Consider the following 27286-nt stretch of genomic DNA (forward strand, 5'->3'; position numbering starts at 1 on the left):
GTGTTCGAGACAAGCGAAGCCACTGCAGTGAGAAGCCCGTGCACCACAACTAAAGAGTAGCCCCCACTTGCTTCAACTGGAGAAAGTCCTTGTGCAATAATGAAGACCCAGCACAGCCAAAAATAACTGAAGTCTGAGGTGCATATATTTGATGGAGTCTCCAAATGATTTTGTTATTTTCTTTGACAATGACCGTCTGACATAAGGAGATACCAGACCACACAGAGAGTTGTGCTTACCATAAAATATAAAATAATCTGCTCCTTATTGCTTGGTATTCTTCTAAATTATTCCTGAAAAAGTCTAGAAAGTAGCAAAAAATAGAAATGACTAGATAGTGAATGGAAACTATAATTTTAAAAAAATTTTATTTGGCCACACTCATCAGTATGTAGAACCTTAATTCCACAACGAGGGATAGAACCCACAGCCCCTGCAGTGGAAGCACCAAGTCTTAGTAACTGGACCACCAGGGAAGTACTGAGACTATAATTTTCTACCTTCAAAAACCCCACAACTCCTAACAAAATTATTTTGAAATAGGAGGCATTAAATGAATGTTTGTTGAATTAAAAAGTATACATTTCTTTCCACAAAATAGCTCTTATTTTTTTTTAATTCTACCCAATTACTTTGTACTCTGCAAGTCAAATATTAAAGATTATTTAACTATTTTTTCAGCCAGTTATACTGACTTTATACATATACAATATGATTTTTTTTTAAGCAAAAAGAAAAATGTAGGAAAAAGCGTGTCTTAAAAAAATAGAAATAGGATTTAAGTGACTCCAAGTGCCAGAACTCAGCTGAGCTCTAACTACCTGGGAAGGAGTTAGCCAGACATGGCGGTGGGAGTGGAGAGACCGAAGAATGTTACAGGCTGAGCGAAGAAACTGAAGAAAGCCAGGCCGACTCCTGCCTCCAGGCCAGACGAGGCATCTGCTTCTTCAAACTTGCCGAAGGAAGAAAAAGAACAGCAAGAAGCAATTGAACATATTGATGAAGTACAAAATGAAATAGACAGACTTAATGAACAAGCCAGTGAGGAGATTTTGAAAGTAGAACAGAAATATAACAAACTCCGCCAACCATTTTTTCAGAAGAGGTCAGAATTGATCGCCAAAATCCCAAATTTTTGGGTAACAACATTTGTTAACCATCCACAAGTGTCTGCACTGCTTGGGGAGGAGGATGAAGAGGCGCTGCATTATTTGACAAGAGTTGAAGTGACAGAATTTGAAGACATTAAATCAGGTTACAGAATAGATTTTTATTTTGATGAAAACCCTTACTTCGAAAATAAAATTCTCTCCAAAGAATTTCATCTGAATGAGAGTGGTGATCCATCTTCAAAGTCCACTGAAATCAAATGGAAGTCTGGAAAGGTGCAGATGAGTTAGGAGAGGTCATCAAAGATGATATTTGGCCAAATCCGTTACAGTACTACTTGGTTCCTGACATGGATGATGAGGAAGGGGAAGGAGAAGAGGATGATGACGATGATGAAGAGGAAGAAGGATTGGAAGATATTGATGAAGAAGGGGATGAGGATGAAGGTGAAGAAGATGAAGATGATGATGAGGGGGAGGAAGGAGAGGAAGATGAAGGAGAAGATGACTAATGGAACACTGATGGATTCCAACCTTTTTTAATTTTCTCCAGTCCCTGGGAGCAAGTTGCAGTCTTTTTTTTTTTTTTTCCTCCTCTTGTGCTCAGTCGCCCTGTTTTTGAGGTCTCTTTTCTCCTTTATACCATGGTTCACAATTTATTTGTGGGGGGATATACCTTCAGCAGAATTCAGTGGGAAAAGAATCTCTACCCCTTTCTGTTCCAAATTCATTTTTATCCCTTCCTGTTTCAACAAAAACTATGGAATCAACACCACCATGCTCTGTGGGAAAAAAAGAAAAACCTTCTGCTCCCTTAGCTCTGCTGGAAGCTGGAGGGTGCTAGGCCCCTGTGTAGTAGTGCATAGAATTCTAGCTTTTTTCCTCCTTTCTCTGTATATTGGGCTCAGAGATTACACTGTGTCTCTATGTGAATATGGACAGTTAGCATTTACCAACATGTATCTGTCTACTTTCTCTTGTTTAAAAAAAGAAAAAAAAAACTTAAAAAAATGGGGTTATAGAAGGTCAGCAAAGGGTGGGTTTGAGATGTTTGGGTGGGTTAAGTGGGCATTTTGACAACATGGCTTCTCCTTTGGCATGTTTAATTGTGATGTTTAACGGACATCCTTGCAGTTTAAGATGACACTTTTAAAATAAAATTCTCTCCTAATGAAAAAAAAAATAGAAATACATCATTGTCAAAATATAATGTCACTCATTATTTTTCTTTCTAAATATCCACTTGACTTTTTGACTCTTGAGAGTTCCTTGGACTGCATGGAGATCAAACCAGTCAATCCTAAAGGAAATCAATCCTGAATATTCATTGGAAGGACTGATGCTGAAGCTGAAGCTCCAGTACTTTGGCAATCTGATGGGAGGAACTGACTCATTTGAAAAGATCCTGATTCTGGGAAAGATTGAAGGCAAGAAGAGAAGGAGATGGCAGAGGATGAGATGGTTGGATGGCATCACCAACTCAATGGACGTGAGTTTGAGGAAGCTCCAGGAGTTGGCGATGGACAGGAAGCCTGGCGAGCTGCTGTCCATGGGAGAGCAAAGAGTCGGACATGACTGAGTGATTGAACTAAACTGAACTGACTTTTTGACAAATATTTTTGAGTGATGTTTTCAACAGTAGATCTCAGTTCCCAGACGTGAGCAAGTATACAGAGGTCTTGGTGGACCTTTCCAAGAACTACTGGGGGACTTCCCTGGTGGTTCAGTGGTTAAGAATCCACCTTGCAATGCTGGGGGCATGGGTTCAATCCCTGGTTGGGGAAATGGAATCTCTCGTGCCACAGTGCAACTAAGCTCATGCACCACAACTACTGGGCCCACATGCTACATCTACAGAATCTGTGTGCAATGAAAGATCCCACATGATGCAATGAAGATTCCTGAGTGCTGCAACTAACATCCAGTGCAGCCCCCAAAATAAATATTAAAAAAAAAAAAAGAACTAGTGGCTTTAGGTGGCTTTATTAGTAACTTTTGAGTCTCCTAAGAGATAAGGTAAAACCACTTTCTTGCACGCCATGATGGTTAAGTCACAGGTTCAACTACATTAAGCACCAAATAACTGACCTCCTTCCTCCCAACACCATGACCTATAGGAATCCTGTGGGGTGGAATTCAGAGACTTGTGCAAAGTGTGTAGGTGGCCTCAAGCCTGCATTTCTCATTCTTAGCTGGAGGTAACATTCCCTACATCACCCAAAAGCATATCAGTCATTTGCTCTCTTCCAGTAAAAAATAAAATACACTCACATTAATGGATCACAGAGTTTTAGTTTGAAACTTGTCAACCCAAGTTCGTATGCCCAATGGACACACAGGGTACCAAATGAAGTGAACCATCAGAGTTCAGAGCAGAAAGATGTTTAATGCAAGGGCCAAGCAAGGAGTATAGACTGATTGTGCTCAAAAGACCTGAACTCCCTGATTTGGGGAGTTTGGGGAGAAGAGTTTTTAAAAACAAAATTTAGGAGCACGGGAAGATGGCGGAGGAATAGGACGGGGCGGCCACTTTCCCCCCAACAAAATCAACAAAAGAACATTTGAACGCTGAGTAAATCCCTCAAAAAAACTTCTGAATACCAGCAGAGGACATCAGGCACTCAGAAAAGCAGCCCATAGTCGTTGAAAGGAGGTAGGAAATAGATAAAAAGATAAAAAGAGAGACAAAAGAGGGAGGGACGGAGCTCCCTCCTGGGAAGGGAGGCTTAAAAAAAAAAAAGAGAGAGAGAGAGAGAGAGAAGTTTCCAAACACCTGGAAACACGGGAGAGTGGAACCTCAGAGGGCCGCATAACTGGGAGACAAAAGACATAAATAATTAAAACTCACAGACTAAATGCCCAGAGGAAACTCTCAGCAGAGAAGTGGCGCAGAGGCCCGCGCCCCTCACTAGCAGGAGGGGGCTGGGCAGGGAGGCGCCAGCAGCTGCGCTTAGAGGGAGAATGGCTGTGTACTTAGAGGGAGAACCGGCGGCGGCGCTTAGAAGGAGAACCGGCGGCGGCGCTTAGAGGGAGAACCGGCGGCGGCGCTTAGAGGGAGAACCGGAGGCAGTGCTTAGAGGGAAAATGGCTGTGCGCTTGGAGGGAGAACTGGCGGCTGTGCTTAGACGGAGAACCGGCGGCTGCGATTAGAGGGAGAGCCGGCGCCCGCGCTTAGAGGGAGAACTGGCGCCCGCACTTAGAGGGAGAACCGGCGGCTGCGCTTGGGGGGAGAACCGGCGCCCGCGCTTAGAGGGAGAACCGGCGGCTGCGCCTAGAGGGAGAACCGGCGGCTGCTCTTAGAGGGAGAACCGGCGGCTGCGCTTAGAGGGAGAACCGGGCTTGGGCGCCCCAGGGCAGACTGAGGGCTCGAACTTGGGATACCAGAGCAGAGGTTGCAGCTGAAGGGTGAGAGGGCTGGAAAAAGCCTGTGAAACAGCCCCAAGCCAGCCCCGCCCACAGAACTGGGCGCTGAGTGGAGCCAGCCAGCAGCGGGTGGCCCTTCCCCCAGCCCCCACCGACGCGGGTGGGGAGGGCAGCCAGCGCTGGGGCGGGGGCAGCCGCGGCCCCAGAGAGGCTTTCCGTGCCAAGCTGCAGGCGGGCTTCCATACTGGCCAGGACTTCTTGGGTTCGGGCCGGTTGATATCCGCCTGAGAAACTGTGCTGGTTGAACCCCCAGAAAACTGAGCGGCAGGGACCGGGAAGGCGATAAGTCGCAGCGACCGCACTCGCCAAACACCTGGTCACCTGAGCTGCTAGGACTGGGGAAGGCACAAAATGCAGGCCCAGCCAAGTCTGCACCTTTGTCGAGTACCCGAGGACCTGAACCTGAGCCACTCAGACCTGGGAAGTGCATGCAACCCAGCACCACCCGCGGACAGCTTGCAGCAGAGCAAACTAAAGCCTAAGCAGCATAAACAGGGAAAGCACACACGCCTCGAGGGGGAGCATTCCCAGTGTAGCCGAGACACCGTGAGCACTCCCCACAGATGCCAGGGATATTTGTTAGCTGTTCCTCCCTCCCTATAGCAGGACTGAATAGGAGAGGCGGGGGCGGGGGGGGGGAAGTGTCCACCACCGCATCCTGGTGTCAGGACGGGAATTAGACACTGAGGAGAACAGAAAACAGAAGAGGGAGAAGCCTTGAGCCTCCTGCAAGAATAAGACTGAAAACCAGAGGCAGAGGCTTAAGGCCAAATCCTGAGAACACCAGAGATCTCCGGTTCCAGAGAACATTAATTGATAGGTACTCATCAAATGCCTCCATACATACACTGAAACCAGGCACCACCCAAGGGTCAACAAGTTTCAGTGAAAGACATACTACGCAAGCTATCCAGCAACACAGGAGAATAGCACTGAGCTTCAATATACAGGCTGCCCAAAGCCACCCCAAACCCACTGACATCTCAAACTCATTACTGGACACTTCATTGCACTCCAGAGAGAAGAAATGCAGCTCCACCCACCAGAACATCTACTCAAGCTTCCCTAAGCAGGGAACCTTGACAAGTCACCCATCCAACCCCACACACAACGAGGTAACTACATAATAAAGAGAACTCCACAGACTGTCAGAAGACGGAAAGGCCACCCCGAACACAGCAATATAAGCAGGATGAAGAGGCAGAGAAATACCCAACAAGTAAAAGAACAGGATAAATGCCCACCAACACAAACAAAAGAGGAAGATATAGGGAACCTACTCGATAAAGAATTTCGAATTTTAATTGTGAAAATGATTCAAAATCTGGAAAGCAAAATGGAGTTACAGATAAATAAACTGGAGAAAAGGATTGAGAAGATGGAAGAAATGTTCAATAAGGAATTAGAGGAAATAAAAAAGAGTCAATATACAATGAATAATACAATAGATGAGATCAGAAATACTCTCGAGGGCACAAAGAGTAGAATAACGGAGGCAGAAGACAGGATAAGCGAGCTAGAAGATAGAATTGTAGAAATAAATGAAACAGAGTCGGAAAAAGAAAAAAGAATTTTAAAAATGAGGATAATATTAGAGACATATGGGACAATATTAAACGCCCCAACATTCGAATCATAGGAGTCCCAGAAGAAGAAGACAAAAAGAAAGACTATGAGAGAATACTTGAGGAGATAATAGTTGAAAATTTCCCTAAAATGGGGAAGGAAATAATCACCCAAGTCCAAGAAACACAAAGAGTCCCTAACAGGATAAACCCAAGGCGAAATACCCCAAGGCACATATTAATCAAATTAACAAAGATCAAACACAAAGAAAAAATATTAAAAGCAGCAAGGGAAAAACAACAAATAACACACAAGGGGATCTCCATAAGGATAACAGCTGATCTTTCAGCAGAAACTCTACAGGCCAGGAGGGAATGGCAAGACATACTTAAAGTGATGAAAGAAAATAACCTACAGCCCAGATTACTGTACCCAGCAAGGATCTCATTCAAATATGAAGGAGAAATCAAAAGCTTTACAGACAAGCAAAAGCTGAGAGAATTCAGCATCACCAAACCAGCTCTCCAACAAATACTAAAGGATCTTCTCTAGACTGGAAACACAGAAAGGGTATATAAACTTGAACCCAAAACAATAATGAAAATGGCAACGGGATCATACTTATCAATAATCACCTTAAATGTAAATGGGTTGAATGCCCCAACCAAAAGACAAAGGCTGGCTGAATGGATACAAAAACAAGACCCCCATGTATGTTGTCTACAAGACACCCACCTCAAATCGAGGGACACATACAGACTGAAAGTGAAGGGCTGGAAAAAGATATTCCATGCAAATAGAGACCAAAAGAAAGCAGGAGTAGCAATACTCATATCAGATGAAATTGATTTTAAAACAAAGGCTGTGAAAAGAGACAAAGAAGGAAACTACATAATGATCAAAGGATCAATCCAAGAAGAAGATATAACAATTATAAATATTTATGCACCCAACATAGGAACACTGCAATACGTAAGACAATTACTAACAAGTATGAAAGGGGAAATTAACAATAACACAATAATAGTGGGAGACTTTAATACCCCACTTACATCTATGGATAGATCAACTAAACAGAAAATTAACAAGGAAACACAAACTTTAAATGATACAATAGACCAGTTAGACCTAATAGATATCTATAGGACATTTCACCCCAAAACAATGAATTTCACCTTTTTCTCAAGTGCACACGGAACCTTTTCCAGGATAGATCACATCCTGGGCCATAAATCTAGCCTTGGTAAATTCAAAAAAATTTAAATCATTCCAAGCATCTTTTCAGACCACAATGCAGTAAGATTAGATCTCAATTACGGGAGAAAAACTATTAAAAATTCCAACATATGGAGGCTGAACAACACACTGCTGAATAATGAACAAATCATAGAAGAAATCAAAAGAGAAAACAAAATATGCATAGAAATGAATGAAAATGAAAACACAACAACCCAAAACCTCTGGGACACTGTAAAAGCAGTGCTAAGGGGGAAGTTCATAGCAATACAGGCACACCTCAAGAAACAAGAAAAAAAGTCAACTAAATAACCTAACTCTACATCTAAAGAAACTAGAAAAGGAAGAAATGGAGAACCCCAGGGTTAGCAGAAGGAAAGAAATCATAAAAATTAGGGCAGAGATAAATGCAAAAGAAACAAAAGAGACCATAGCAAAAATCAACAAAGCGAAAAGCTGGTTCTTTGAGAAGGTAAATAAAATTGACAAACCACTATCCAGACTCATCAAGAAAGAAAGGGAGAAGAACCAAATCAATAAAATTAGAAATGAAAAGGGAGAGATCACAACTGACAACACAGAAATACAAAGGATTATTAGAGAATACTATCAGCAATTATATGGCAATAAAATGAATAACCTGGAAGAAATGGACAAATTCCTAGAAAAGTACACCTTGCCAAAACTGAACCAGGAAGAAATAGAAAATCTGAACAGACCCATCACAAGCACGGAAATAGAGGAAGTAATCGGAAAGCTTCCAGCAAACAAAAGCCCAGGTCCAGACGGCTTCACAGCTGAATTCTACCAAAAATTTAGTGAAGAGCTAACACCTATTCTACTCAAACTCTTCCAGAAAATTGCTGAGGAAGGAAAACTTCCAAACTCATTCTATGAGGCCACCATCACCCTAATCCCAAAACCTGGTAAAGATCCCACAAAAAAAGAAAACTACAGGCCAATATCACTGATGAACATAGATGCAAAAATCCTTAACAAAATTCTAGCAATCAGAATCCAACAACACATTAAGAAGATCATACATCATGACCAAGTGGGCTTTATCCCAGGAATGCAAGGATTCTTCAATATCCACAAATCAATCAACGTAATACACCACATTAACAAACTGAAAAATAAAAATCATATGATTATCTCAATAGATGCAGAGAAAGCCTTTGACAAAATACAACATCCATTTATGATAAAAACTCTCCAGAAAGTGGGAATAGAAGGGACATATCTCAACATAATAAAGGCTATATACGACAAACCCACAGCAAACATTATCCTCAACGGTGAAAAACTGAAAGCATTTCCCCTTAAGTCAGGAACAAGACAAGGGCGCCCACTCTCACCACTACTATTCAACATAGTTCTGGAAGTTTTGGCTACAGCAATCAGAGCAGAAAAAGACATAAAAGGAATACAAATTGGAAAAGAAGAAGTAAAACTTTCACTGTTCGCTGATGACATGATCCTCTACACAGAAAACCCTAAAGATTCTACCAGAAAACTACTAGAGCTAATCAATGAATACAGTAAAGTTGCAGGATATAAAATCAACACACAGAAATCCCTTGCATTCCTATACACTAATAATGAGAAAATAGAAAGAGAAATTAAGGAAACTATTCCATTCACTGTTGCAACGAAAAGAATTAAATACTTAGGAATATATCTACCTAAGGAAACAAAAGACTTGTACATAGAAAACTATAAAACACTAGTGAAAGTAATCAAAGAGGACACTAATAGATGGAGAAATATACCGTGTTAGTGGATTGGAAGAATAAATATTGTGAAAATGAGTATACTACCCAAAGTACTTTATACATTCAATGCAATCCCTATCAAGCTACCAACAATATTTTTCACAGAACTAGAACAAATAATCTCACAATTTGTATGGAAATACAAAAAACCTCGAATAGCCAAAGCAATCTTGAAGAAGAAAAATGGAACCGGAGGAATTAACCTGCCAGACTTCAGGCTCTACTACAAAGCCACAGTCATCAAAACAGTATGGTACTGGCATAAAGACAGAAATATAGATCAATGGAACAAAATAGAAAGCCCACAGATAAACCCACGCACCTATGGACACCCTATCTTCGACAAAGGAGGCAAGAATATAAAATGGACAAAAGACAGTCTCTTTAACAAGTGGTGCTGGGAAACCTGGTCAGCCACTTGTAAAAGAATGAAACTAGAACACTTCCTAACACCATACACCAAAATAAACTCAAAATGGATTAAAGATCTAAATGTAAGACCAGATACTATAAAACTCCTAGAGGAGAATGTAGACAAAACACTCTCTGACATAAATCACAGCAGGATCCTCCAAGACCCACCTCCCAGAATATTGGAAATAAAAGCAAAAATAAACAAATGGGACCTAATTAAAATCAAAAGCTTCTGCACAGCAAAAGAAACTCTAAGCAAGGTGAAAAGACAGCCTGCAGAATGGGAGAAAATAATAGCAAATGAAGCAACTGATAAAGGATTAATCTCCAAATTATACAAGCAGCTCCTGCAGCTCAATTCCAGAAAACTAAGTGACCCAATCAAAAAATGGGCCAAAGAGCTAAACAGACATTTCTCCAAAGAAGACATAAAGATGGCTAACAAACACATGAAAAAATGCTCAACATCCCTCATAATCAGAGAAATGCAAATCAAAACCACAATGAGATACCATTTCATACCAGTCAGAATGGCTGCTATCCAAAAGTCTACATGCAATAAATGCTGGAGAGGGTGTGGAGAAAAGGGAACCCTCTTACACTGTTGGTGGGAATGCAAACTAGTACAGCCACTATGGAGAACAGTGTGGAGATTCCTCAAAAAACTGGAAATAGAACTGCCATATGATCCAGCAATCGCACTCCTGGGCATACACACTGAGGAAACCAGAATTGAAAGAGACACATGTACTCCAATGTTCACTGCAGCACTGTTTATAATAGCCAGGACATGGAAGCAACCTAGATGTCCATCTGCAGATGAATGGATAAGAAAGCTTTGGTACATATACACAATGGAGTATTTTTCAGCCATCAAAAAGAATGCATTTGAATCAGTTTTAATGAGGTGGATAAAATTGGAGGCAATTATACAGAGTGAAGTAAGCCAGAAAGAAAAACATCAATACAGTATACTAATGCATATATATGGAATTTAGAAAGATGGTAACCTGAACCCTGTATATGAGACTGCAAAAGAGACATAGGCATATAGAACAGTCTTTGGGACTCTGTGGGAGAGGGTGAAGGTGGGATGATTGGGGAGAACGGCATTGTAGCAGGTATATTATCATAAGTGACCAGTCCAGGTTCGACGCATGATACAGGATGCTTGGGGCTGGTGCACAGGGATGACATGGAGGGAGGATATGGGGAGGAGGGAGGTGGGAGGGGGGTTCGGGAGGGAGAGAACATGTACACCCAGGGGGATTCATGTCAATGTATGGCAAAACCAACCAATATATTAATGTAAGGTAATTTGCCTCCAATAAAATAAATTAAAAAAAAAATTTAGGGTATGGCGAGGAAATAAGGTAGATTCTCAGACTCTTTTGCTCAGCTTGAAATTACCATCCTCCACTTTGGTGGGAGCCTTAGTTCCTGTAGAACTAAGATTGCATCAGATTGTTCTGTATATCCATTGAGGAGAACCTAGGACTCTGCTTTTTTTTCTCTTTTCTTTTTTTTAAATTTTTTTTTATTTTTTAATTAAAGGCTAGTTGCTTTACCGAATTTTGTTGTTTTCTGTCAAACCTCAACATGGATCAGCCATAGGTATACATATATCCCCTCCCTTTTGAAGCTCCCTCCCATTTTCCTCCCCATCCCACCCCTCTAGGTTGATACAGAGCCCCTGTTTGAGTTTCCTGAGACATACAGCAAATTCCTATTGGCTCTCTATTTTACATATGGTAATGTAACTTTCCACGTTACTCTTTCATACATCTCACCCTCTCCTCCCCTCTTTCCATGTCCATATGTCTATTTACTATGTCTGTTTCTCCATTGCTGCCCTGTAAATAAATTCTTCAGTACCATTTTTCTAGATTCTGTATATATGCATTAGAATCCGATATTTATCATTCTATTTCTGACTCACTTCACTCTGTATAATAGGTTCTGGGTTCACCTACCTCATGAGAACTGACTTAAATGGGTTCCTTTTTATGGCTGAGTAATATTCCATTGTGTATATCTACCACAACTTCTTTATCCATTCACCTGTCAATGGACGTGGCCTCTGCTTTTTTGATGCACTATTTTTTCTTGACTACTTTTTCTTTGTTTCCATATTCCCTCACTACCCTAACTCGTAACTGTTTAAATCTGCTCTTTGGAACTCAGGGAAGATCTAGGAAGCTGAGGTGTTTTTCCTACAAATAAAAAGTGGGGAACACAGAGAGGCTTTTGTACCTGGGAAGGTCCTGCAGGGCTCAACTTGGTTTCAAGATCATGTCCCCTAAAGCTAAATTCTATTACCAAGCTTGTGATTAATCTCTTTATCCCAAACGTTATTCCCTTTCTTGTCCTTTCTGAACCTCAACCCTGTGGCAACTGAACACTAACCAGAGTCAGATGACTAAAATCGCCATTGTCAATAACATTATTAATGTACTAAAATTGCTATAATAGGTAAGATCATTAACATACAAACAGGTTATTTCTCCAGGGCATAGACACCCCCCCCCCAACCCCCATGGTCTGAGAATTATAAACTGGGAACATCCTGACTCCTAAAACTGTGATTAAAAAATGTGACAGAAACATCAAACACAGTGATTTAACCCCGGCCTTTTTGTTCTTCTTATAAAGAAATCCCTAAATCAGAGACAAAGATGAGGTGGATCTGAGGTTTACCTCCCACTCCCTTGCTTGGCTTCCTGCAGTCAGTGCTGTACTTTCCTTCACCACAACCCTTGTCAGTAGGTTGACTTTGCTGTGAGTTGGGCAAGTGGACCTGAGTTCAGTATGGTAACAACGTATGTTCCAAAAGTTCTCTGTGCTTAATTGCTCAGTTGTGTCTGACTCTGTGACCTCGTAGACTGTAGCCTGCCAGGCTCCTCTGTCCATGAGGATTCTCCAGGCAAGAATACTGGAGTGGGTTGCCATGCCCTTCTCCAGGGGATCTTCCCAAACCAGGGATTGAACCCAGGTCTCCTGCATTGCAAGCGGATTCTTTACTGTCTGAGCCACCAGGGAAGCCCAAGATGGTAATAGTCACTTCATTAACCACTGAAACGTTCTCTGGAGTTGTGTAAGTCTTCATTTTCCAGTCCTGGGAAGTGTATTTCTAAGTGCTAAACACTGAGAGAGAAGATCTTCCTAAGCGTTATATAAACCTCGGAAGGTGTGAGGAAAAGAGTGAGGATTTGACTACATAGAAGCATGAAAGGCACTCTTAAAACATATTGGAACAAACAAAAAAATCAGACAAGGAGTTAATATCCATATTATATAAAGAGGTGGCTCCATGGGAGGAAGGATGTCCATGGTTAGTTGTTAGATGTAGAAGCAAAGTTCTAAGGCAGTTACATGAATGTCCATAGAAAATTGCAGTCAATATGGCAGGTATCTCTGAGAAATATCTCTAGGAAGCAGGCTAAGATGAGGCTGAGTAAAGAGTGAATAGTATCAATTTTACTTTATAAACATCCATATTTTTTTAGATATTTGTTTACAACAAGCACAAAGTACTTTTGTAATTCAATACAACTGAGAAGACACTTGAGAGTCCCTGGGACTGCAAGGAGATCCAACCAGTCCATTCTAAAGGAGATCAGTCCTGGGTGTTCATTAGAAGGACTGATGCTAAAGCTGAAACTCCAATACTTTGGCCACCTCATGCGAAGCGTTGACTCATTGGAAAAGACTCTGATGCTGGGAGGGATTGGGGGCAGGAGGAGAAGGGGACAACAGAGGATGAGATGGCTGGATGGCATCACTGACTCAATGGAGGTGGGTTTGAGTGAACTCTGGGAGTTGGTGAGGGACAAGGAGGCCTGGCGTGCTGTGATTCATGGGGTTGCTAAGAATTGGACACGACTGAGCTACTGAACTGAACTGATAATGTGTTAATAATAGCCAAGTTTGGTAGAGAATTCTTAGAGTATTAATGAAATGGATTTCCTCATTTAGTCTTTATAACAGTGCTGTGAGTAAGGTATTATTATTATGCCCTTTGTATATATGAGGAAACCAAGGCACAGAAAATGTAAGTAACTTGTGACAGAGCTTGTAAGTAGATGGCTAAAAAGACGTTAAAATATATAAACAGCAAAGAATGCGATTCACTATCCTAAAAGGAACCAGAGTTACTATTATCTGCCTTAGAGAATAATTTAAAAGTAAGTTTTAATTAAACAAAATTGAACTGGAGCACACTGAACTCAAAAGTTATTTTTTAAAAGCATTATTAAAATGCTAAAGCAGATATAGTCCTGTATTGGCTATCTGTGACACAGATCCTTTGTGTGTTTTAGAAACGTCCTGGCATGTGCTATATAAAACCCCCCATCAGAGTGCTTCATTGCTAACATGGTCTGTTTAAAGGACAAGAGAGAAAAAATCACTAACCAAGCATAAATGAGAAGTGTGTAATTACAAAGAGTAAATTCTCCAAATCAATTGATGTTGAAAATAAAAATGTAAACACATTCTTTTTATTGGGTTTATTATCTTAAATTAGTTCCCTCCTTTGTTGTGAGAGGCATGGTGCTCAATTCATGTGTCAGCAAATTGAGTGCTGACTCCAAGAGTCAGCAATCCCACAGCTCCTGATGATCGTGTTCTATAAAAAGGAGGTAATAAAACCCATCTTCCCCAAGGGCCTCAACGCAATGTGGGAAAAACACTCTCCCTTTGCTTTCAAAGCAGTTGTCATGGCTCCCACCTTGTTTTCTGAGAGAAGATCTTACCCACTGTCTGCTGCTAACATCCAGTTATAAATACCCATTATCAGGAAGTTCTTGGAGCAGACTGAAATCTACTGCCTCCAAAGAAGACAGTGAGCCAGGTGTTCCTGAAGTTTCAAAGGGCAGAGCCAACCTCTTAGGTGAAATGGGAGGCTACCTATTAGGTCATATCTTTTGTCATGCTTTGTAGGTGAAGTTCCAACATTTGAAATACCTTTGAATCCTGTGGAGTTCCACCTTCAGAATGAAAATACCCTCCCATCAACTCTCCACATGGGGCCCATGGGCAGTCAGTTCCAAGTTGAATCATTGGGAATAATGCCCACAAGGCCCAAGGTCCAGAGGTGTGAAGGGCCTGCCCAGGAGAGAAACACAGACCATCTTGCCTTGGGTCACACTAGGATCCCATGGGCTCTAGACGTTCTAGGTCAGTGTGTCCCAGCATAAACAAGGTCAGGCTGACAAGCTACTTTCCAACCACATGGAAACCTCCAACTTTGACTGACTTCCCTCTGAAGTCACCTCCCTCCCCACCTGGGAACAACAGTTCCCCAGCAAATAATCACCAAGCAAAGCCGACTGTGACTAACGGCATCCTTCCCCTTCTAGTCTGAGGCCCTGGAGAAACACAGAGCTGGGCTTGGGCAGTGCTTAGATGCAGGCACAAGCTTTCCAGACAGGACACTTGGTGACTTTTCCTTCCTCTGAACCGAAAGACTGGCTTTTTGTTTTTTTCTTTTTTTACAAGTCATCTATCAGTCTTTATTTATTATTATTTTTCTTTGGCTGTGCTGGGTCTTCATTTCTGATGTGTGGGCTTCTCATTGTGATGGCTTCTCTTCCTGAGGAGCACAGTCTCCAGGGCACACAGCCTTCATTAGTTGTGACTTGTAGGCTCTAGTGCACTGGCTCAGTAGCTGTGGCACACGGGCTTAGTTTCTCTGAGGCATGTGGAATCTTTCTGGACCAGGAATTGAGCCTGTGTCCCCTGAACTGGCAGGCAGAATCTCAACCATTGGACCACAGGGAAATTCTGGTTTTTTCTTTTAAATTATATTGTCACTACAGACTTCCTAATCCTTTCTACAGAGAATGAGTCAATATTCTGCTCTGATTAAGGATCTTTAGGGGACTTCCTTGGTGGTCCAGAGACTAAGACTCTTTTCTCCCAATGCAGGGGGCCTGAATTCAATCCCTGGTCTGGGAACTAGATCCCTTATGCTGCAACTAGATTCTTTCATGCCTCAAGGCATATCAAAGATTCCCACATGCAGCAACTAAGACTCAGCACAGCCAAATAAGTAAATAAAACTAGATTTTTTAAAAAAATCATTAAGTCCACAACAAGCATGCCTTTCCCCTCTGTAAAAGAACTCACTGCGTCCACATTCTTTCTCTGGGCACGTAGCCTGTCATCATTTAAGTTCCAGCACTGCCAAACTAAAGGCCATTCCCCCCAGTCTGGGTGGGAAGAGATTTTCATAACAGACGAATATTCAGTTCAGTTCAGTTCAGTTCAGTTCAGTCGCTCAGTCGTGTCCGACTCTTTGCGACCCCATGAACCACAGCACACCAGGCCTCCCTGTCCATCACCAACTCCCAGAGTTCACTCAAACTCATGTCCATCGAGTTGGTGATGCCATCCAGCCATCTCATTCTCTGTCGTCCCCGTCTCCTCCTACCCCCAATCCCTCCTAGCATCAGACTCTTTTCCAGTGAGTCAACTCGTCGCATGAGGTGGCCAAAGTATTGGAGTTTCAGCTTTAGCATCAGTCCTTCCAATGAACACCCAGGATTGATCTCCTTTAGAATGGACATTAATGAACATTTAATCTATAGAGTGCCTGGGACTGGGGGGACAAGAAGGTGGGAACTAGCAAATTGCGGATGTTTAGATGTCTACTGTCCCACAATCAACCAGCCAGCTGAGAGGCAGACACACCTCTCATATCAGCCCTTTCAGAAAATCATCTCAGACATTAATATTAATAGCAATAGGAAGCATTAGGACTTTGAGTTCTGAACAAAGGTTTACTCACTCAGCCATGTCACAAAAGGCAGCAAGAGTCTGTTCAGATTGGAAAGTGATAAGATAAACTAATTGCTAGCCTTCTTCTAACAGTTGTCCCTAATGTTCCTCCCAGAAGCTTCTGAGTTTCTCTGCCTCTCTCTGTGGCTGACACCACTCACCTGTTTTACTTGACAAACAATGAATTAGACATAATATCTTTTGTGTAAGCTAACTGCTTCCTGTTGACTGGGCCTTCTTTTCCTCCCTCCTTCTGGATCTCCAAGAAAAAAAGGTCCTCTTTTTTTTTTTTTTTTTGGCCTCAGGATCTTGGTTCTCCAACCAGGGATTGAACCCAGCCCCAGCAGTTAAAGGACCGAGTCCTAAGCACTTGTCTGCCAGGGAATCCTCCCAAAAAAGTTTTCACAAAGGTGGAGTTGAATTGGAAAGAACTTCTTTCCCCCAGGAGACAATAGAAAGTCAAATAACTCAGTTTTCAGGGACTGCCAGGGAAAGTCACTCATGGAGCACAATGGCTGCTTTGTAAATTCACCATCACGAACAGCACTCAGCCCAAGGGTCTGGTCTTGCCTCACATTTCTCTGGTGAGTGAAGGCTCCTCCCTTTCATTTCATATATCTCTCCTCTTCCTCTCAGCTGCTAACTCGCTTCCTAATCCTATTAAACATAGAACCCCATCAAGATCCAGGCCACCAGCTCCTCTTTCCCTCCATTTAACAAGGAAGTTGCTGACTGTCCCTTGTCTGTCTTTGCCTGGTCCTCTCTCCTCAGGTTCATAAGTTGTCACCCTAGTGATCTTCCCTTTCTCCCCTTTCCCTTTCTCGGATCAGTTTGCTCCCTCTCGACTGGTCCTTTACATCTATATCTATGTGTCCATTCTTTTACCTGTGATATACATAATACATGTTGCAAACATTTTCTCCAAGTTTGTCACTGGCCTTTGTTTATGATGTTTTTTGTTTGTTTGCTTGTGTATTGTTTTTAGCCAGGCAAAAGTTTAGTTTTTAAAAAATGATCACATTTACAATCTTTTCTTTTATTGCATCTAGATTGCAAGTTAGAAATACATTTCTCTACCCTCAAAATATGAAGGAATTTACGCACTTTTTTTCTGGAACTTGTATGCTTTTCTTTTTACATTTAGATATCCAGTCCATTTGGAATTTATTCTTGTATATAATGAAATGTGGATCCAATTTTTATAATTTCCACACAACTATTTAGGCATCCTAAAATGATTTATTAAAAAGATATTTTAATATCTTTGTATTAAAAAGACTTGAGAGACTTGAGATGCCCCCCTTGTGTGTGTGTGTTCAGTGGCTCAGTGATATCTGACTCTTTGCAGCCCAATGGACGGTAGCCCTCCTCTGTCCATGGAATTTTTCAGGCAAGAGTACTGGTGCAGGTTGCCATTTCCTACTCCAGGGAATCTTCCCAACCCAGGGATCAAACACTTGTCTCTTGCATCTCCTGCATTGGCAGGCAGATTCTTTACCACTAGTGCCACCTGGGAAGCCCAAGATGCTCCTTTATCATATTCTAAAATCTCCATGTGTATTTGAGCCTATTTATAAATTTTGTTTGCTATATAAATGGGCTGAATATACAGACTATTCATGTGTCTCCCATAAAAGCAAAGCAAAACCAACCAATCCTCAGTCTTATATTCTTTTCTAGCTTTTCCCTCAGCTCTCCCTCCCCTTCACAAACTTTTAAAAAGAATTTTCCATACTCTGTTTCCATTTTCTTGCCATTTACTCCTCAGTTCCCTCCAAATCTGGCTTTCACTCTCATCATTCCATAAAAACATTTGAGCTTGAGTCATTGCCATGATGCAAAATTCCATGGGGAGTTTTCAAGCCTCATTTTATTTGACACTGTTGAACACTCTTTCTTTGAAGCACTCTCCTGATTGACTTTCAGTCCTCAACCAGCTGTTGATTTTCCAGTTTCTTTTGCAGCTTTTGTGCTACCCTCTCTGGCCATTCAGAACTGATGAATCAAAAGAACTCACTTCTTACCCCTTTCTACATACTCTCTCTAGGTGATCTCCTTCCTGCCACAGCTCCAGTTCTAACCAACCCACAGACACCTATCTCCCCAGTTTTCACTTGTAAGTGGATCCCAACACATTTCTCCAACTCCCTTTATGACATTTCGACTTGGATATTTCAAAGACATAGCAAAGTCATGGAGAAAGATCCATTTCATCTTACTCTTATCTTCAAATATGGTTTATTTTCTCCCTATCTCACTGAGAAATATCAGCATCTGTCAGGTGAAGAAACCCAGCTGTCATCCTTGACATCTCTTTTCTTACATTCCAGATCTGAACCATTGCCAAGTCTCCCTAAAGACTTCTCCTATCTGTTTCTTCCCACAGCAGGTCTTACTCTGGGTTATCCTTAACTCAGAGATGAATTCCTACCATAGCCACCAAACTGGGCTCCCTGCTTCTGACTTTTACCTCTATCCCCTGTATTTCACTCTTCATTCAACAGTCAGAGAAATCTGTTTGAAATCACTTCACTTGCTTTCCATTGTCCTTAATATAAGCCAAAATTGCAACACAGTTTGGCCCCTCGTTACCTCTCTTGTCTCCCCTTACATCACATTGCCTTCCTTTTGCTCCCTGAGTGCCACTGAGCAAGCTGACTTCCTGTGCCTCTCTTGTTTTCCTCTATTGAGGGGCCTTGCCTTTTCCAGGTCACCCCTTGCCTCTCTTCCCCAGCCCAGATCCTTCCATGCTCCCCTGAACTGGAATCAATGCTCCCATTATATCCTCTCTGGGTACCATGCACCTTTTCTTGGAAATATTTTAATCATAGTTAGCATACATGGGAGATTTATGTTTAATACCTGTAAGGACAGGACCACATCAGTCATTTGTTTCCAGTTTATCCTAACGTGTATCTCTGGGCCTGACATGCAGTAAATAAATGAACAAACTTATACTCTAATTCTTTCAAAGATTTTATTTTCTACACTTTAAAATTTTTAATTGGAAATTCCCTGGTGGTTCAGTGGTTAGGACTCAGTGCTTTCACTGTGATCCCACAAGTTGTATGGCATGGCCAAAAACAAACAAACAACAATAACAACAACAAACTTTTAAATAAGATTTTGTTTTCCAAGATGTTTATAGAAAACAAGGGATGGCAGCCGAGTGTGGAATCTGATATTATGGCTAGGATGTTGGGAATCAGAAAACTTGAGTTCTAATTCCAATCTAACAAACTTCTATGGTGAATTGGGGGAAAAAAATTTTAATACTGCATACTTCTCCAAAGCATGCAGAATATGGCTCCCTTGCTTTTATCTTCATTATGTTAATTGCTTTTATATTCCTCTCTCCTACTGGATTGTCAGATTCTTAATGGTATGCCTCATGTTTTACTGATTTTTGTGTCTCCATGGTGTCCATCACTTCAGTGCACATAGAAGATGCTCAATCAATGTTGGATAATTTAATTAATAAAATGTAACATAGGATGGCATGATTATTAATAGCACTGTGAAAATAATGCAGAACTACTTTGGCCACCTCATGCGAAGAGTTGATTCACTGGAAAAGACTCTGATGCTGGGAGGGATTGGGGGCAGGAGGAGAAGGGGATGACAGAGAATGAGATGGCTGGATGGCATCACCAACTCGATGGACATGAGTTTGAGTGAACTCTGGGAGTTGGTGATGGACAGGGAGGCCTGGCGTGCTGTGATTCATGGGGTTGCAAAGAGTCGGACACAACTGAGCGACTGAACTGAACTGAACTGAAAGATAGTTGAGGAAGAATCAAGGAAATTTCCATTATAATTTAATCAGAAGTAAAATATAAGCAGAACTGCCCCCAATATGATAAGCTGATTGGAAAGAGATTTGAACAAGCAGAGTTGATGTCAGGTCAAACCATGAGTATGTGTTCAAAAAATACATTCAGTTCAGTGAACTCCCAGAGTTCACTCAAACTCATGTCCATCAAATCGGTGATGCCATCCAGCCATCTCATTCTCTGTCGTCCCTGTCTCCTCCCACCCCCAATCCCTCCTAGCATCAGACTCTTTTCCAGTGAGTCAACTCGTCGCATGAGGTGGCCAAAGTATTGGAGCTTCAGCTTTAGCATCAGTCCTTCCAATGAACACCCAGGATTGATCTCCTTTAGAATGGATGGAAGCTTAAACAGGAAGTTGAGGAAAACAGAGGCATATGGAATTGACAGCATATCAATGTAGGTGAGAATCTCCAAGAAAGCAGTGAGTATGGACAATGTAGAATTAGCTTCAGTTATATATAATAGAAAATTTATTTAGAAGATTTTTCTTCATGCAAATGAAGTCCAGAGGCACTGGTACAGTGCTGATATACTGGCTCTGTGATTGCCTGGGACCAAAATTCCTTCTATCTTACTGCTTTGCCATCTAAACATACAGGCCTCCCCCTCACTATCCAAAATAGTTCTTGGGTACAAGCCATTGTCTCTGCATTCCAGCCAGGGAGAAACAGGAAGAGAGAAAGATAGCAATGCTGAATCCTTTAAGGACAGTTGTGTGCATGTGTGCTAAGCCACCATGTATTTCATTAGTCATATAGCCATATCTAGTTGCAAAGGAAGCTTGGAAATGTAATCTTAGAAATCCACATGCTCAGTCTAAAAGTTAGGGAAAAGAAATAAAGGGGGTCAAAAAACAGTCTCTGCCCTGGCATGTAATCAGAGGAACTAAAAGAGGAGTTTGTATTGCAGGGAATGAAATTATGAGAAACTTCATGGATTGAATAAATGTTCACATTTCTGTTCCCTACACACTGACTGCCAAGTGCTATACAGCTGCACAAGTAGTGACCAAATAAATGATCATGGAGACTTACGTGGATCTCAGCATCCCCGTTAATCCCACACTGAAACCTGATCAACACCCTCCTTCACTCTAATAGAAGCTATTCCAGACCTTCACCAATCTTTTAACTGTTCTCCCGCCTCTCTGACCTTTGTCAACCTAGAATAAACGAACATGGGTACCTCAGTTTTCCACCCCCATATCTACAGCCTTATCTCTATCATTCACCCCCAAAACACTTATCCTCTAGGTTTTTTGTTTGTTTTCTTTCTTTCTTTATTTTATCGTGCCCTTTCTTCTGGTCAAGAAAATTCCTGCCCCTCAAGAACTTCTCTCTTTATTGCAAAGATCTTGAGATGGAGAGGTTATCTTGGATTATCTTGGTGGAACCAATGTAATCACAAGGTCCTTATAAGGGGGAGGTAGGAGAGTCAGAGGAGACAGAAACAGAGGCGAGAGAGACAGAGTTGAAGATGCTACTCTGCTGGCTTTGGAGATGGAAGAAGGGGTTACAAACCAAAAAATGCAAGCAGCTCCTTGAAGCTGAAAAAGGTGAAGAAAGAGATTCTTTCCTAGAGCTTCTAGAAGGAATTCCATCCTGCTGACCCATTTTAGACTTTTGACATCCAAAACTGAAAGTTGCTAAGTTTCTGTTATCTTAAACTACTAAATTTGTGGTAACTTGTTAAACGGCAGTTGATGCAAAAAAACCACTGTGGTTGTTTGTTTCAGAAACAAGACTTTTGGTAAAAACAATTGGGGAAAAAATTCTTTCTACAAATATTTACAGATTGAAATTAGATCAACATGATAGGAGTTTAAATGAAGACTTGGACAGTGACTTCTGGTAGCAACACATGAAGATATGGAAAAGAACAATCTGAGATTACTGTTGGAAAACCAATTTTCCTTCTGCTTAGGTCATAGCCACTCACATTGAGTATAACATAAATATACCACATTTGACATGTGAACTGGTTAAGCTTGTTGTGACAAGCCTGAACTGCATTTATGTAAATCAAAATAAGCTTTAAATTTGTCCAGGAGTTTATTGACATTTCTGACCCTAGGTTTATGATGAATACCAAGTTTCAATAGACTATTCAAATCTGAGTAATACTGTGAAAATGGGCATGCCAAATGCTACAATTCCCTACAACTAAAATATTGAATAATTTAATTTTTCATAATCTGTGTTGGGGTATATGAATAACAAGATTCTATTGAGAAATGTCTGAATCACATCTTTCATTTGCTCTTCAGATTGACTTGCCATCCTGCTCCACCCTGCTCTATGCCCTGGGATGCTGGCCTAACATAGACTGATTTCATAGGATTCCTGTGCTTTCTTGCCTTCTGGCTTGGGAGTTGCAAATGAAGCTTATGGTCAAAGGAAGTAAGAAAGGTGAAGAGGTGTTCTTCCAGCTTCCTCCCAAATCATCTAGTTCTTATTTACAACAGATTTTTACTTCTTGATTCAGAGTCTGCTTCTGGGGAAATCTTAGGTTTTCCTAAGACAGCATGGTATCAGGGAACTGTCCTCATCTTCAGGGTGGGTCCCGATAATTGTACTTATACTACTACTCATAGCTAGCTGGACCCAAGCTGCACCCATCAGATTCTCTTTCCTGGTAAACTGGTTTTGGAAAAGAAAGGATGTTGGTCAGTGTCTACAGGAGGCTGGGGTGCCTGCATGTGAACTCAGGAGTTTCACAAAGTCATAGTTTAACAAGTGGATAGAAGAAGCAGAGAAAGGCAGAGTGTAGGGTGGCGTGGGAGGCCAGGAGAGACACAGAGAAGAAAACACACCTGAGAATCAGAGAGAAGAGATGCTTTCTGTTCCAGGCTCCTTTCCTTCCTAAAGCCTTCCTTTATCCACATCCAGATCCTGATCGGTAAATTATGCTGATACAGGTGTGATACAGGCATAATTTCCACTTTGTGTCTTAAGTTAGCTCAGTAACTTCTTTTTTTTTTCCTTCTTCTTTTGGCCATATTGCGCAGCATGCAGGATCTTAATTCCCCGACCAAGGATTGAACCCACATCCCCTGCCTAAATTGCTAGCACAGAGTTTTAACCACTGGACTGCCAGGGAAGTCCCTAGCTCAAGTAACTTCTGTACATACTCATACATAATCAAGTAACTTCTATACTTCTATACATACTACAAAGAGTCAGTTAATCCAGAAATCTATATAAAATTACACCCACACTCTCAGTGAACCAGAAAGTTCTGCTCCACTACACAGCCTGTTAGAATTTTCTGAAAGCACAATGATTGTTAATCTCCCCACAGGTGAGTGAACAAGTCTTCAGCTACCCTCAGGCATTCACAAAACCTGACCTGAAGACCTGGCTGTTACATAGAGCAATATGTTTGTGGTCCAAGACAAGCTAGAATGGAACAATTTATTCCCTAATTACTCTCACTGGAGCAGCGCCAAACTGCCCCAGATTTAGTGATATGTGGCAGGAGGAGGAAGTTGGGAGAGGTCAAACAAGCATAAGCAGGAACAGACTGACACCAATTCTGCAAGTCTCCAGCTCTCACCTGCTGCCTGCCAGGGTTCTGAATCCTCAGCCTCTCTATCTGTACTTTTGGGCTACCTGTGTTTGGACGTCACAGGCAGCCCTCCGTATGATGCTCTTTTGGGGGAGCAGCAGTACTCTGTTCAAAATGTATCTTCTTTCTAGCAGCCTATCATAGTTCCTAAAAGTTTTCTTATTGACTTGTGCTTTGGTTAAGATATTATTTCCAGAATATCATGCTAAAGTATGGATATTCTGTAAAAGTACAGAAAAAAGACTGAAAATATAGTCAATACTGATTGCGCTCTGCCATTCTGGGTAGACCATGGAGCAGCTCAATGACCCCAGGCTTTGTGACCAAGATCCTCACTGCCACTCCATCCCCCATCCACACAGATCTGTCCCACTGAGGTCCTGCCACCTCTCGGGAAATCTTGCATGGGCAGGGCCTAGCTCTATCTCCTCTTCTTCTCCCAATGAGAGAATGGAGTTGAATGTGGTCAGAGTGGGGAAATCCAACCTCATCCTCCACCTTATCCTGGAAAAAGAAAACCTCTTTTGGGAATTCCCCGGTGGTCCAATGGTTAAGACCCTACACTTCCACTGCAGGGCACATAGGCTCAATCCCTGGTGGGAGAACTAAGATACCATATGCTGTGCAGTACAACCAAAACAAAACAGAAATAAACAAAACAACAACAAAAACCTCTTTCTCTTCCCTCTCTGGGGCAATCTATATAATGCTGCAGTGGACCACCTCTACTAAACTAGAGTTGGAGACTGGGGAATGTCTTCAACCCCTATGTTCCTGGCCAAAGGAACCTGGAAGCGTGTTGTTGCTGTTCAGGTAGGGAGGCAGCGGAAGATTTCTTTTCATACTTTTTGGTGATCAGGAAAAGGATTGCACAAAAGAAAAAAGCATTAAAGTGTTTTAAACTTGTTTGGAATTAGATTCATTCATTTGTTGAACAAGGATCTGTTAAGTGCCTACTCTAGGCATTGGTAATACAAGAAACAGGCTCCTGCTTTTGTGAAACTTAGATACTAAAGGAGATGGATATCGATCAAACAGTCACACCAAGGTAGTGTTTCCAACTATAAGCAATTTTGCCTTCAAGCAGACATCTGGGAATGTCTGGAGACACTTTTGTCACAACTGGAGGAGCTGCTCCTGGCATCCAGTGACTAGAGGCTAGGAATGCTGTTGAACATCCCCTAATACAAGGAGCAACCTCTCCATAGTAAAGAATTATCTGGCTCAAAACATGAGTTGAAGCAATGATGAGAAACCCTGTACTAAGGCAGTTGTTTTCAAAGTGTGGTCCCTGACAGGCAGCATCAGCATCACCCGAAAACTTGTTAGAAATGCAAATTCTTAAGCCCTACCCTAAATCTACTGAATCAGAAATTCTGGGGTAGAAGCCACCATTATGTGCTTTAAGGAGCCCTTCCAAGGAGTCTGATGCACACTGTTTGAGAAACACTGAATTAAGGAATGAGAGAATCTGTCATCACAAAATGAGGCAAATTTTGTGATGGAAATAGGAAAAGGAAAAGAACTCTGGACCAGTACAACTCAAAAAGTGGTTTACCCACTACTGGCAGCATTAGCGTCATCAGAGAGCTTATTAGAAATACAAAGCCATGGGCCTCAGCCTAGACCCACTGAATCATGGGGAGATATGTAGGGGCTAAATTAAGAAAATCACTGGAGGCCATTCTAAGTAACTAAGACTTTACATGAGGGAAATTGGGGATCTCTGAAAAATTCAAATTCAGGCAATAAACATGAATATTTTGGAGAAAAAGATTAGAGGTGAGGAGGCCAGTTGGGAGGTTAATGTGGTGGCTCCATGGGCATGTGAACCAAGGCAGAGGCAGCTGGGATAGAATGAAGTACATGAGAGAAAGCCTCAGGAGGCAGAGTGCAGAGGATGTGATAGCTGATTGGATTAGGGCATGGCGGTGTGTCAGGAATTCTTTTGATTGCACGTAACAAAAATTCTCAAGATAGAATGGCTTTCCAAAAGGAGAGTTTATTCTTCTTTTATAACAAGTCTACACTAAAGCCACTGCTACCTTTGGTTTAGTGATTTAACAATACCAAGGTTGTGTCCCTGTGGTTCTCTTGGTCTTTCCTTAACATGTGTTACCTCATGGTCACAAGATGGTTGCTGCCTCTCCAGATATCTTGTCTGTGTTCGGGGACAGAAGGAGGAAATAAGAAAGACAGAGTTTATTCCTTTTAACAAAAAAGCAAGAGTTTTTGCAAAACTACTTGCAGATTTCTATGTATTGGAGTGTTAAAAAGTGTTTATCATCAACATCTTCATAACAGAGAAAGTTTGGGGAAATTGGTATTAAGCTCTGCAACCTATAGTATCTATATGGGAGAAAGTGAGGTAGGAGACAGTAGGCCTTTGGGCCAGACACCTGGTGGTCGTCAAGTGGAGTAAAACTGAGCCTTATTCTTACCCAGTGACTCCAAGGACAAAGCTAGTAGCAGAAGCTGAGCCCTGCTAAAGCAAAGAGATAAGGTGCCCACTCTTGAGGTCAAAGAAGACTTTCCTGTCTGCACATGCACAGGAAGGATTCTTGGCAGTCAAAAATGAAGGGGGCTCCCACCACATAATAAGTATGGACTTGTACCCATAGGTCATTACAGTGAGATCCATCTTAGCAAAAAGTTATGCATGCATCTTAGGGAGGATCCATGGACCAGTCAGGTGTGAAGAAAAAAACAACTGGCCAAGGGTAAACAAAGACCCAGAAGGACTGTCCTACGTAAGTGATTTACATCACCTCTGTACTATACTCTTCCCCACCCAGGAGGCCCGCGCTCCTCTCAGGATGTGTGTCTCTGCCTAGTGTCTGACTTACAGAACCCTTCCTCACCAGAGAGGAGGTCCATACCCTTTCTCTCTGGGTATATATCTCTGACCTGCTTCTGAGCCGAATAAACTGTTTTCCTGTGTGCTCTTCCATACATTGTGCTGTCTCTAATAATAAACTTTGTACCTGTTTTTGAAGCTTTAACCTCCTTGAAATATTCTTGCTTTCAAACAGGGGCAAGAACCAGGGCCACTTTGCTTCTAGCCTCTAGCCCCTGGTAGTCTAGTGGCTAGGACTCTTGGTTTTCATCCAGGTTCCGTTCCGTCGCTCAGTCGTGTCCGACTCTTTGCAACCGCGTGGACTGTAGCCTACTAGGCTTCTCCGTCCATGGGATTCTCCAGGCAAGAATACTGGAGTGGGTTACCGTTTCCTTCTCCAGGGGATCTTCCCGACCCAGGGATCGAACCCAGGTCTCCCGCATCGGAGGCAGACGCTTTAACCTCTGAGCCACCAGGGTTATCCAGGTTTAATTCCTGGGTAAAGCCTGGTAGGCTGCAGTCTGTGGGGTCGCTATGGGTCGGACACGACTGAGCGACTTCACTTTCACTTTTCACTTTCACACATTGGAGAAGGAAATGGCAACCCACTCCAGTGTTCTTGCCTGGAGAGTCCCAGGGATGGGGGAGCCTGGTGGGCTTCCGTCTATGGGGTCACACAGAGTCGGACACGACTGAAGTGACTTAGCAGCAGCAGCAGCAAGGAACTAAGATCTGTCTTCAGAAAGA

General features: G+C 42.0%; 1 protein-coding gene and 1 pseudogene across 1 annotated transcript in view; one reads left to right on the forward strand and one right to left on the reverse strand.

Moving 5' to 3' along the window:
• Nucleotides 1-27286, reverse strand: part of SHLD1 (shieldin complex subunit 1) — a 161161-nt gene that overhangs the window by 128808 nt on the left and 5067 nt on the right. The gene's annotated exons all lie outside the window — the stretch shown is intronic.
• LOC148775414 (protein SET pseudogene) lies at nucleotides 843-1678 on the forward strand (annotated as a pseudogene).

Source organism: Moschus berezovskii, chromosome 15, assembly GCF_049115385.1.
Source record: "Moschus berezovskii isolate FMDL1 chromosome 15, NW_MosBer_1.0, whole genome shotgun sequence".
NCBI classification, from domain to species: Eukaryota; Metazoa; Chordata; class Mammalia; order Artiodactyla; family Moschidae; genus Moschus; species Moschus berezovskii.